The sequence below is a fragment of the Camelus dromedarius genome, chromosome 14 (genome assembly GCF_036321535.1).
Source record: "Camelus dromedarius isolate mCamDro1 chromosome 14, mCamDro1.pat, whole genome shotgun sequence".
In the NCBI taxonomy this organism is placed as follows: domain Eukaryota; kingdom Metazoa; phylum Chordata; class Mammalia; order Artiodactyla; family Camelidae; genus Camelus; species Camelus dromedarius.
Window position 1 is genome coordinate 60110982 of NC_087449.1, and position 12244 is coordinate 60123225.

The window sequence follows — 12244 nt, forward strand, 5'->3', positions numbered from 1 at the left end:
AGTTGATTTACAATGTGTTCATTTCTGGCGTACAGCATAGTGATTCAGTTATACATATATATATTCCTTTTCATAGTCTTTTTCATTATAGGCTATTATAAGATATTGAATATAGTTCCCTGTGCTATACAATAGGACCTTGTTGTTTATTTTATATATAGTAGTTAGTATCTGCAAATCCCATACTCCTAATTTATCCCTTCACCCTCCCCTTTCCCACCTTGTAACTGTAAGTTTGTTTTCTATGACTATGAGTCTATTTCTATGTTGTAAATAAGTTCATTTTTAAAGATTACATGTGTAAGTGGTATTATACGGTATTTTTCTTTCTCTTTCTGGCTTACTTCACTTTGTATGACAATCTCCAGATCAATCCATGTTGCTGCAAATGGCGTTATTTCATTTTTTATGTATGAGTAGTATTCCATTGTATGTGTATATATACACATACCACAACTTCTTTATCTAGTCATCTGTCGATGGATATTTGGGTTGCTTCCATGTCTTGGCTATTGTAAATGAACAGTGAGGTGCATGTATCTTTTTATTTGACTGGCTCACTTATTCCAAGAATGCTTGTTTTTATTTTATTTCCATGCTTACATTTTGTTGCAAATTTAGGTTTTTTTAATCTATTTTTATATATAGTGGCTAACATTTGCAAATCTCAAGCTCCTAAATTTATCCTTTCCCACCCCTTTTCCCCCAGTAACCATAAGGCTGCTTACTATGTCTGTGAATCTGTTTCTGTTTTATAGATGAGTTCATTAGTGTCCATTTTTTTTCTTTTTTTAGATTCCACATATGAGTGATATGCGGTATTTTTCTTTCTCTTTCTGGCCTACTTCACTTAGAATGACATTCTCCAGGTCCATCCATATTGCTGCAAATGGCATTGTTTTATTCTTTTTTTATGGCTGAGCAGTATTCCATTGTAGAAATATACCACAACTTCTTTTTAAAAAAATTTTTTTGGTGGGGGCAGGTAATTAGGTTTGATTGTTTGTTTGTTTATTTATTTTTAGAGGAGGTACTGGGGATTGAACCCAGGATCTCATGCATGCTAAGCATGCACTGTACCACTTGAGCTATACCTCTGCCCCCAACTTCTTTATCCAGTCATCTGTCGATGGACATATAGGTTGCTTCCATGTCTTGGCTATTATATATAGTGCTGCTGTGAATATTGGGGTGCATGTATCTTTTTGAATTAGCATTCCCTCCAGATATATGCTCAGGAGTAGAATTGCTGGCTTATAGGATAAGTCTATTTTCAGTTTTTTAAGAAATCTCCATGCTGTTTTCCATAATGGCTGTGCCAAACTACATTCCTACCAACAATGTAGGAGGGTTTCTTTTTCTCCATACCTCTTCCATCATTTATTGTTTGTGGACTTTTTAATGATGGCTATTCTGACCAGTGTGAGGTGATATCTCATTGTTTTGATTTGCATTTCTATGACAACGAGTGATATTGAGTATCTTTTCATGTGCCTATTGGCCATCTGTCTGTCTTCATTGGAGAAATGTCTGTTTAGATCTTCTGCCCATTTTTGGATTGGGTTGCTTGTTTTTTTGTTATTGAGTTGTATGAGCTGTTTGTATATTCTGGAAATTAAGCCCCTGTCAGTCACATCGTTTAAAGCTATTTTCTCCCATTCTGTAGGTTGTATTTTTGTGTTATTTTTGGTTTCCTTTGCTGTGCAAAAGCTTATAAGTTTAACTAGGTCCCATTTGTTTATTTTTGCTTTTATTTCTGTTGCCTCAGTAGACTGCCCTAGGAGAACATTGCTAGGATTTATATCAGAGAATGTTTTGCCTATGTTCTCTTCTAGGAGGTTTATGGTGTCTTATGTTTAAGTCTTAAAGTCATTTTAAGTTAAACAGATTCTTGGACTGGTGGCTCATATCAATCGGCTCATTCAACTTTAGCACCTATCTCATCCCCAGTAGCTTTTCTGGAACTACTACCTTCACCATGAAACTCCATGAGTTTTCCCAATTCTAACTTGGACTTCTTCAGCATTTTAATTTTTCTAACAAAGAGATTGTGGAGTGGATAAATAGATTGGTAAGCCTTTTACGTCTTTTCCAATGCTCTCTGCAGTCAACTTATTGACCACTTCTATCTAGTCATTTGTTTGTACCTCTTGAGTCATGATTTCCATCAACTTCTTCCAGATTTGGCAGACCTGTTTGTGCTGAGCATAAGAGGTCTTTTGAATCTGATTGTTGTTTTTTTTTTGTTTTATTGTTTTTTTTTTTTTTTTTATGAAACCAACAGAGAATAGACAAGCAAATAACCTTAAGTAGTCTCGACATCAATATGAGCTTCAGTCATGGTCTGCCATTTTTGACTGTGGAGCACATTTTGTCACAGGTAAGATCCATGCCACAGAAATTAGTTATGCAATTTTTTCCCTGAACATCCTCAGTAATTAGCCTGAATTTTCTATATGCAACTTCATGATTCTGTAGATCAGCAAGGCTCACCTCCAAAACACAACCCTTGAGGCCTTCAGGTGTGCTTTTTAGTTCCTTGTGACTAGTGTTATTCAATACTTCTCCCAGTTCTTTTTTTGGGGGGAGGGGGTAGTAATTAGGTTTATTCATTTATTTAAGTGGAGGTACTGGGGATTGAACCCAGGACCTCGTGCATGCTAAGCACGCATTCTACCACTGAACTAAACCCTCCTCCTCTAATACTTCTTATATTGAACATAATTGGTGCTTTCACATCATACCAATATTTCTTAGAAAACAGATCAACTACTTTCTCCTTGGCTCCCTTTTTGCCACCTTTCATAAGGTGCTTGTTCTTACCTCCATGGTGCTGCTCAGAGAGCCAAAAGGTAGAACCTGCATTTTTAAAAGGAAGCACTTCAAAAGCTGCTCCAGTATTTATTTCTAACATTCAGCTCTACAGGGTGTTTCAGCATGGGGAATGGGTGTTGTTCACAAGTTCTATGACAATTTTTAAGCTTGGGATTTTTAATGACACGATTTTAATATTTATTTTACCAATTACAATTGCCAAATTTTTATTTTGCAGTGACATTTCCTAACTGAAAGACTTGATCAGTGTTTCTAATACTAGGATTCCATGAGTGTTTTCCCAGGGATCTTTGCATTATTCACGTTTGTAGGACACAGATCTAGTGCTTTCTAGAGTGAGGTTAACCCAACTCTGTTCAATAGTGTTTTGCCTTCCCAGCTTCGGAGCAGACTTGGGTTCGTCCTAAGAGATATCCCAGAAGATCCATTTTATCCCAGGGTGGTAGGCTGGCAGCTCAAGGTTGCTACAATCTTAGGTGCAAGGAGTGAAGACTCAGGCCTTGGCCTCTGTATCTCTGGCACTTCCTTAGACCACATGTAGTACAGATGGGTTCATGAAGGTTCTCACCTTCAAACCAGGTTGCTCCCTTGGAAGGGGGATTTTTCTGAAATCCACCACCTGGTGATAGTGATAGTGGAAAATACAAGAGCCTGGGAACCAGACTGAGTTCAAATCCTGCCTCCCCACCCCAACTCCCCGTATTTGTGGCTTTCGGAAAATGATACATCCTGTGCCTCAGTTTCCTCATCTAAAAATGGAGCTAGTAACAAGACATACAGTGGTTGTTACAGTTACGGGAAGCTCTGGTTGCATAACCAAGGCACTGAGTTTCTCTCCTTCAATTGACATCCAAGAGCACTTCCATCTGCCACAGCCTATCCCTGTGCTCATCAGTCCCCCAGGGGTACAAATGAATTAATTCCTGGCTTAATGTCTATCATAGTCTCAAGCCATTGGGGAAACTGCCCAGTTGTCCCAAGCAGTGCAAAGAAGGGTGAGTGCAGCTTTCAGGCCATTTGTTGGCACCTGAGGAAGGCAAGAGAGGAAGCGCGATGTTCACTTACTCCAGCTTCGCTCCCCTAGGCGCTGTTCCTACCTTGGAGAGCCTCGTAAGGTGGTGGGTGATGGGGAAACCAAAGACCTTCCCAACATGGCACCGCCCATAGGCCCCTTGCGCGGGCCCGCCTCGCTGACGTGTGTGTGGGCGCGCGCGCGTCCTCCGTGCCCGTCCCCGGCGCATGCGCGCTCCGCGCTGTCTTTTCCCGGCCAGAGCAGCAGCGGCGGCGGCGGCGGCGTTTGAGTGGAGGAAGATGGCGGCTCCGACCGGCTCGGTATCCCGCCAGCTGTGAGGAGCCCCCTAGTACGGCGGGCGCGGCCTGGGGCGGAGCACTTCTGCTCCGGTCTTATCCCCGGCTCCCTCACCGCCTTCGCCAGCGGAGCGTACCCGAGAGCGTGGCGCGGGCTGGGCCAGGTGAGGCCTCTCCCTCTCCCGGGGCCGCGGCGGGGAGCTGGCGCCTTCTGCCCTTTATGCCCAGGGTCCAGCGCAGGCCCTGCACCCCGCGCGGGGGTCCGTGCCGGCTGGCCTGAGGGCCTTGCCGCAGTCATCCTCGCCCTCCCTGCGTTAGACTGGGAGGAGAAGGAGGAGGTGAGCCCCTTTCCACCCAACCCTTGGGATGGGTGCGAACCCGGCCTCTCTCCTCTAGCAGAGCGATTCTCATTCCCTCACCGGGGCCACGAAAGGGTGTGTGACCAGGGTAAGGGTGTCTGGGGTATCAGATTATCTTCCAGCTCGACCCCAAATCATTAACGCCTTGCGAGAGAAGCTGGAGTTGGTGCCCTCCAGAATTAGGGCTGCGGCGAAGGGCAGCATCTCTGAAGCTGCAGCTGCAAAGGGAAGATTTTGTAATTGGCTTAAGAAGTAAAACACAAGCAGCCTTTACTACTCCTTAGTTTTTTGAGCATTCCCCCAATGAAGTAGGAACTGCGGATCTCGTTGATTGAGACAGCAATCCACGTTGTGACTGGAATGCTTCTGGTGAGAATTATTTTTGCAGAGGGAACTGTGGAGGGTAGGAACCAATTTATAAACGAAGGAAGAACAATTGCAAGACCTTGATAGCCTCTGCAAAGTAACTTCGGTGCTAATGAAGTCCTCATTCCTTTGAAACCTTTGGATTGTTAGAATTCGGAATATCCAATTGTTTTTGTCTGTTAATCTCCCGAATTTTATTAGGAAAATAAAGGCTTCATTTCTTAATTGTCAGAGTCTTTGGACTTTTCTGTGGTGGGTTTCCGATTGCTCAGCATGAAGCTTCAGACACGTTACCAGTTCTCACTTGCTAGCAGGAACATTGTACTATACTTGTTACCCTTTTTGAGAACAACTTTTGTTATTGTTTGAATGCTAATTCAGAGACTTTGATTTGTTTCTCTCAGGTAGGGAAGCTGGATGAAGCTTTGTGGTCTCTTCCTTGAGGAATGATGGCTTCAGTTGGAATTGTACTGTGGGGAATTGTTGAGGCAATGGTTTTGACTTGGAAACACCAAATACCTTTTGTAACTTAAATTTGTTTTGCTTGTGCTTGGTAATGATGACATCATGGGTTTAAAGGGACAAGGACAATTTGAGAGGAAATAGCATCATTTAGAATTGAACACTTAAGATTCAGTCTGTAGCTTTTACAGTGAATAGTGATGCTCTGTGTCTAATTCCTAATTTTAAGCATATTCATGTGTATAATCTGACTGAGATACCTTTCTATTGTATGTTGTCATTTTACACCTTGTAACTGCTTCTGACAAGCCCAGTACAAATATATTACTCAATCTACTTTGACCCATAAATGCTTTGTCTACTTCAAAAAGCTTTTTGATTGTTAAAATGACAGCTGTTTAGTTTAATACTGTCTAAATCTTTGACCATTTTTTTTCTTTTCTTAAAGCCTTTTCCATAGATTTGTAGATTTTCTTAATGCCTTTGCTAAGGACGTAAACCTAAACCAGCAACTTCTCCATTGTAGAAAATTGGAGAGCCACTGCACTTCAATTTGCTAATAAAGTCATGAAATTAATGCAGTAAAATATCCTGGTGGTTTGACATTATGTTTCTTGGCATAATGTGTTGCATTATTGTGCTAAATCATCATCAGGTATTGATGCAACTTCGTGACATCCATGACATCATTCACTTTCCAGCATTTTGCCTTTTGCAATTTCTTAGCTTCTCACAGTCACAAAAAATTGGATCAGGAAAAATAGCTTGGATGCTACTTAAATGTCTGATTTCTAGGAGCACCTTCTCTAACGCTGCTTTAAAACCTGTAGTTAAAATCCTTTTGTAAGATTCAGAGCTGTGTGATTCCTACCTATTGTGAGAATACTAGCAAAACCTCTGGGTTTTACAAGAATATTGAGGTCCCAAGGAGAAGTTATCTCAAAGATGAACAAATACATGATTATCTTCTTGATTTCAGGGTTGTTTTAGTCAGTCTCTATAAAACCAGAAACCATTGGTTAAATAATGCCCTTCCCCCTTCACAAGGTTGTTAAATGAAGCAAAAACAGGTAATGTTTGTGAAAGTGCTTTTGTAAAATAAAAGATAAATATAGGATTGATTATTCAGTAATCAATTTTATGAAAAGACACTGAGGGCCCTCTGTGTGCTGGACATTTTGGGAAGTAGGTACTAATGATTCTAAGATAAGACAGCTTTTGGTCTCAAGTTGCCTACAGTCTGGTTGGGGAGCCAGACTAGGAAACTAGTTAAATATATTGTACTGTAAGAAATGCACTGAATCCAAGCAAGGAAGTCAAGGAAAGCTTCTCAGAGCCAGGATGGCTTTCCCCAACCTTTCCTGTTATTCTGCAGAGAAATCTACCTTTTATGAGTGAACCTGCTTTTTATAAACACTTAAAAAAATTCTGTCATAAATTCTTTTCCCCTTTTATTCATTCACCATCATGATACTTCCCACACAGTATGCCCCAGTTATGGTTTCTGCATTCTTAAAAATCCACCAGTCTTGGGAGAACCTTTCTGAGAGTGAGTCATATGCACAGGCAATAAACACAAGCACTGCAGCTGCAATTAAAATATTTCAGATTACTAAGTGGTGACAGCTTTAGAGTGATGATGCTTTTGTTTTTGTTTTGTAAACTGGCACAAGAAACACTGTATGATTTTAATTTGATCAGTACTGTCTCGTGCCTCCCAATAATAAGTAAAATGAGAAGGTCCTTTTCCTTTTGGGGTAATGTTGACAGTTTAAGCCAGAACTATATTAAACTATTTTATAGAATCTGTTTATGTGGATTGAGGCTACTTAGCATCTCTGATATTGAACTTCTATTCAATACAAGTTCCTCATCTTACTGCTCTGGTATTTTATAGTTAATTTAACATGTTATCACCTACACTGCAAAAATTTTACGAATTTTTGAATGGAATGGAATCTGTATGTGGTGCAGTATTGAACGCGTAACATCTGTATCTTAACTGAAAATGAGTGCTTTATGGTAGTGGTTGACAGAAGAGTGAAGGTAATGTGTTCATTCTTCTATATTGTGACAGTTTGTTCTATGTAGAAAGATATGGTAGAGAGGTCATTTAAAAATAGCTCATAACACTACAGCTTATTTTTAAAATTGTTTCTTGTGACATTCTTCTAAATGTCTACAGTAGTTTTTCCTTACTCATACCTGTATTGGGAAGCAAATTTGCTTTGAATTCTTATTCTTCCTGTATTAAATTTCTACTTTTCAATTTCTGAAGTTTTCTCCTAGATTTTTTGTTTGATTTTTTTCTAGTGTTGCTGTTCTGTTTTGCTTCAAAGATGGAAGTATTTTGTGATGTTTTGATACTTGTTTATATATGTGTGTGATAAATGTGCATGTATTATATACAGCAATAGTTACTTGTCAAATTTTACTACTCTAGACAGTAACTTAGCTTCAACAGTAACTTATTTCTTCTCATCTCCTAGTAATACATACATCTGAGGTATTTCATTTAATTTTTGTGAAGGCAGACAATTTTTAGTTTTAGCTACTAATTCTCCCTTAGAATATTTAATATTTAGGGTGCATTTATTTCACCTATTTTAAAGAATTCACTAGTATGGCATACTCTTCCCAATTTGTGTTTCCTTTATTATTCTCATCTTGAGTGTTTGATTCCTGTTGCTATATGGAGAACAAGACTTTTTTTTTCCAGAATGAAGTTCTTGGTGCATTATTTGGAGAAAGATTGATGTTAAATATGGATTGATCAGTACAGTTTTACTAATTGTTGCCTCTCCCATCTGCTGGTTTTTCAGACGGAAGTCAAGGGAAAATAGAATTTATCCTTCTATTTCAGTGTTTATTTTTAAAGCTTTTTTTCTAGTAATCTTGCTGTCTCTTGCCAAAAAACACCAGTGTCTTGTCTTTTTTTGGTTGATCCGTCAGTATGATGTTTGCAGTCTGTTTTGCAGGACTGCTTTCTTAGCTTTTGCTTTGAAATACCAAATAACATCTTTCCAAATAGATCCTTTGGTCTAGTCAAAATCAAGCAAGCTGCTTTCTTACTACTGAATCTAAAGTTTTACTTTCCTGTGGACCCTTCAAATTTTGGTTTGTCTGTCTTCCTCATCTTTCCTCCTCTTTTTTTTTTTTCCCTTCCAGTAAATGTAGCTCCCTCTTCCAAGTGTGTTTCATAAATCATAATGGAATTTTGGGGTATAATTCCCATAGGGGTACATAATGATGTGTGGGTTAGAATTTCACATTTTATTTAACTTAAAAGGGACTTAATGGTAGTGAATCCTGACGACATTATACTAGGTGAAATAAGCCACAAAAGAACAAGATACAAAAGAACAAATATTGTGTGATTACACTTATATGAGGTACCTAGCATAGTCTAATTCATAGAGACAGAAAATAGAATGGTAGTTGCCAGGGACTGAGGAGAGGAGGGAATGGGGAGTTACTGTTTAATGGGTATGGAGTTTTAGTTTGGGATGATGACAGAGTTCTGGAGTTGGATGGTGGTGATGGTTGCACAACAGTGTGAATGTACTTGATGCCACTGAACTGCATATTTTAAAATGCTTATTAAAATGGCAGTTTTTATGTTATGTATATATAATGCACCCACACAGGAAGCTTAATGGTTTACAATGTTCTGTGGACTGGCTTGATAATCATTTGTTTTAATATAGTAATTAAAATTAAGATCATAGGCTTTGGCCCCAGGTAGATCAAGGCTCATACCCTAGTTCTGCTACTTTCCCTGGATATGGACCTTAGGTTCTCTAAGCCTCAGTTTTTTCATCTACAAAATGAGGATAATGCCCACGTTATGGGACAATTAAATGTGGGAACGCATGTGAACTTCTTAGCACATTGCCTAGCACATAGTAAACACTCAAATCTTAAAACATTATTATTACATTGTGTTATGGAACATTAAAACTGGGACAAGGAGAACTTATCTCCTTGCTTCCTCATAGTGTAGTTCTGGTGGCATACTTGTCCTGTATGCAAACATACCTGTAGCAGAAATACATGATTTCTTTTTTCCTCTGTGCTTTTCTTTCTGTCTTTGGAGAACTGGGCTTATTCATGTGTTCATTTGACACCACTGCCCTGATGTCTCTTAGATCCATCTATATGTGTTCTTTCCCCTTTATACCTCTTGGTTTTCCAGGGGCTTTATAAAGCATATCCTCTAACTCAGCTGAGTCCATTATTTCATCTCTCTCCTCCCTTAAGATAACCTTCATTACCAAGTTCCCTTCACAATATCCCCATTTCTGTAGATAAAATAATTTTATTCTGGTCTGGTAAACCATAAAACTGGGAATCATTTGTTAATCCTCTTTTTTTTTTTTTTAAATCTTTTGTATCCTGCCGTGTAGTTCTGTATTATCTTCTTCAGTGTCCCTCAGGTTCCCCTGTTCCTTGTTGTATTTGCTGACATGACTCTAGACCAGGCTTTCACGAGCTGAAGGCGGACTGACGTAATGCTATAGTTCTTAGCTGGTCTCTTTGCCAGGGCTTTGCTGTTTCCCAGTTGTATGATCTCAGTCTCCCTCATCTTCAGATGGGAGTTGTACTTCCTCCCTCATGACATACCTGTAAAATACTTAACTAAGTGTCAAACACATGGTAAACACTCCATAAAAAGTAGCTGCTGTTATTTGAGTTTTTCTTCTTGGTAATTTTTGTAAATGATTAAGATTGAAGTGACAGTATTATGACAGACCAATCTTAAAGGACTACGGTCTGAATATTTCTCCTCTGATCAGGAATATATGATAACTCATTATTGCCTAGCTTTCTTATCTTTGAAGCTCTCCGTATGGCCCTCGCTGTCCCTTTCCAGCCTTAGTTTCCATAATACCCGTTATGCAGTCTGTTCAAGCCAGGCTAGTCTCACTGCCTCTCATATGTATCATGTTCATTTTTATAACTGGAGCATTCATTTTCCTAGGTCAGAGGCATTTTTTCACTTAACTACTCTATCCAACTCTGTAGGTTATCTCCTGTGTGCTCTACCATTTAACCACTGTTGCCCTTGCACAACTAGGTTAAAGTTAATACCCAAAAAGAAAATTATTCTGCTAATTAATTCCAGCCAAATATCTTAAAAGAGATATATTATGCAGTATAATTCATATGTAACATTTTTAGTATCTTATGGTCACATTTAGTACTTACATGTTAGGTACTCAAATGCTCATTCAGTGTATGCACTTGATTCTTAGGGGTGATGTTCCTTATGAGCTTCCTGAGGCATTGCATGATCCCAAGTGTCTGTTGAGTCTTTCTTGCCTTTTTCCTCATTGGTCCATTCATTCAGCAAACATTTATTGAATGCTACTGTGTGCTAGGCATGATTCAAGATATTAGGGTCACAGTGGACAAAATAGGCCAGGGTTCTGATTTCCTGGATCTTACATATGAGAATGAAGAAAGCAATTGAGGAATGAATAAAATTTCAGGGCGTAATAAGTACTTCAGATAAATAAAAGAGGGTGATGGGGGGAGGATATAGCTCAGTGGTAAGAGTGTGTGCTTAGTATGCATTAGGTCCCGGGTTCAATCCCCAGTACCTCTATTAAATAAATAAACCTAGTTACCTCCCCCACAACAAACAAACAAATAGAACTTTAAAAAGTAAGAGGGTGATAGGATAATAACATGCGGCTGAAAAGGAAGACTAAAGGAGATTGATTGGTTTAGAGAAGGCCTCAGGGAGAAGGCAATGTTCAGGCTGTAAGACACAAAGCAGGACATTTAACACGAAGTTTTGGGGACACAGGGAACAGCTAGTGCAAAGGTCTAAAGTAGGAAACAGAATCCAAATTGCGTTTGGCTGTTATTTAGTTCTTGCTTCGTAATATAAAACAGCCTCCTCTCCTTTCCCCCATTTTTTTTCTTTCCCTCAGTGACATTGACTTTTGGAAGGGACCAGTCTGGTTCTCTGGCAGACTCTCCCACATTCATGATTTGTCTTCCTATTTCCTTGTGTCAATGAATTCCTTCCTTTATCCTCTTTTAAGACAAATCTAAAGGCTTGATTATATTCATATTTGCAGACCTTTGTGATACTGTGTATTCATTCATATTGTATCACACTTTATGTCAGCTTTTACCAGTATAATAAAGATGCTAAATTTGATCACTTGGCTAATGTGGAAGTCCTCAGTATTTCCATTGTAAAGGTTTCCCTTTACATGGATCAAGTAGTCTTAGGGTAGCACTTTTAATGCAATGCAGTTACTCTATTCCATCTTTCACCTGTTGGTTTTAACGTCCATTAATGATCCTTGCGTGAATCAGTTGTTTCATTGGAAGTTGAATCAGTTTCATTGCAGGTTGTGAAAGGATGATTGTTATTATTATTATTCCTTCCACATTTGTTAGCTGGCAAGACACCATCAGCTGAGAATGAACTACTGTAAGTCTTCCCTGATAAGGCAAGGTGTTTGGGTTTACCTTTGCTCTTCATTGTAAATTCTCTTAGTAAAGAATTGGTCACCTCAGTGGTGGCAAATGAGTTTCTTTGCTATTTTCTGTACCACTGTAGGCACGTGGGTTTTTATTTATTCATTGTTTTACACTTAGTTGTAGCCATTAGTCTCTTTGATGCTGAACTTTGGCCAGTATAAGCCTCTTCAAGCTGGTGTCAGATCCTTTTGACATGTCCTGTTGGTCTTTGGGATGTTTTCTATCACGAAACAAAGATATCCCAGGTGCACCTTGTGTTCTCCCTGTTCTTGATCTGAAATCAGTCATTCTTCTAGGGAGACCTAGTTTCTTTTACAGAAAATGCCATTAGAAACCAAGATCTGAGGGCTAGGAATGCTCACTGCTATTGGGTCTTCATTATTTCTAGGTCCTTTTAATGGACAGAGATAGAA

The 12244-nt window shown here is 39.1% G+C and overlaps 1 protein-coding gene and 1 pseudogene across 1 annotated transcript in view; one reads left to right on the plus strand and one right to left on the minus strand.

Annotated features, from left to right (window-relative positions):
- Positions 1-1477: 1477 nt before the first annotated feature.
- On the minus strand, positions 1478-2856 carry LOC105107116 (small ribosomal subunit protein eS1-like; annotated as a pseudogene).
- Positions 2857-4093: 1237 nt separating this feature from the next.
- FBXO42 (F-box protein 42) overlaps positions 4094-12244 on the plus strand; it is an 80233-nt gene continuing 72082 nt past the window's right edge. The window contains exon 1 of the mRNA XM_011000898.3: positions 4094-4307. The gene's annotated coding sequence lies outside the window, so the exon portion shown is untranslated. The remainder of the gene's footprint in view (positions 4308-12244) is intronic.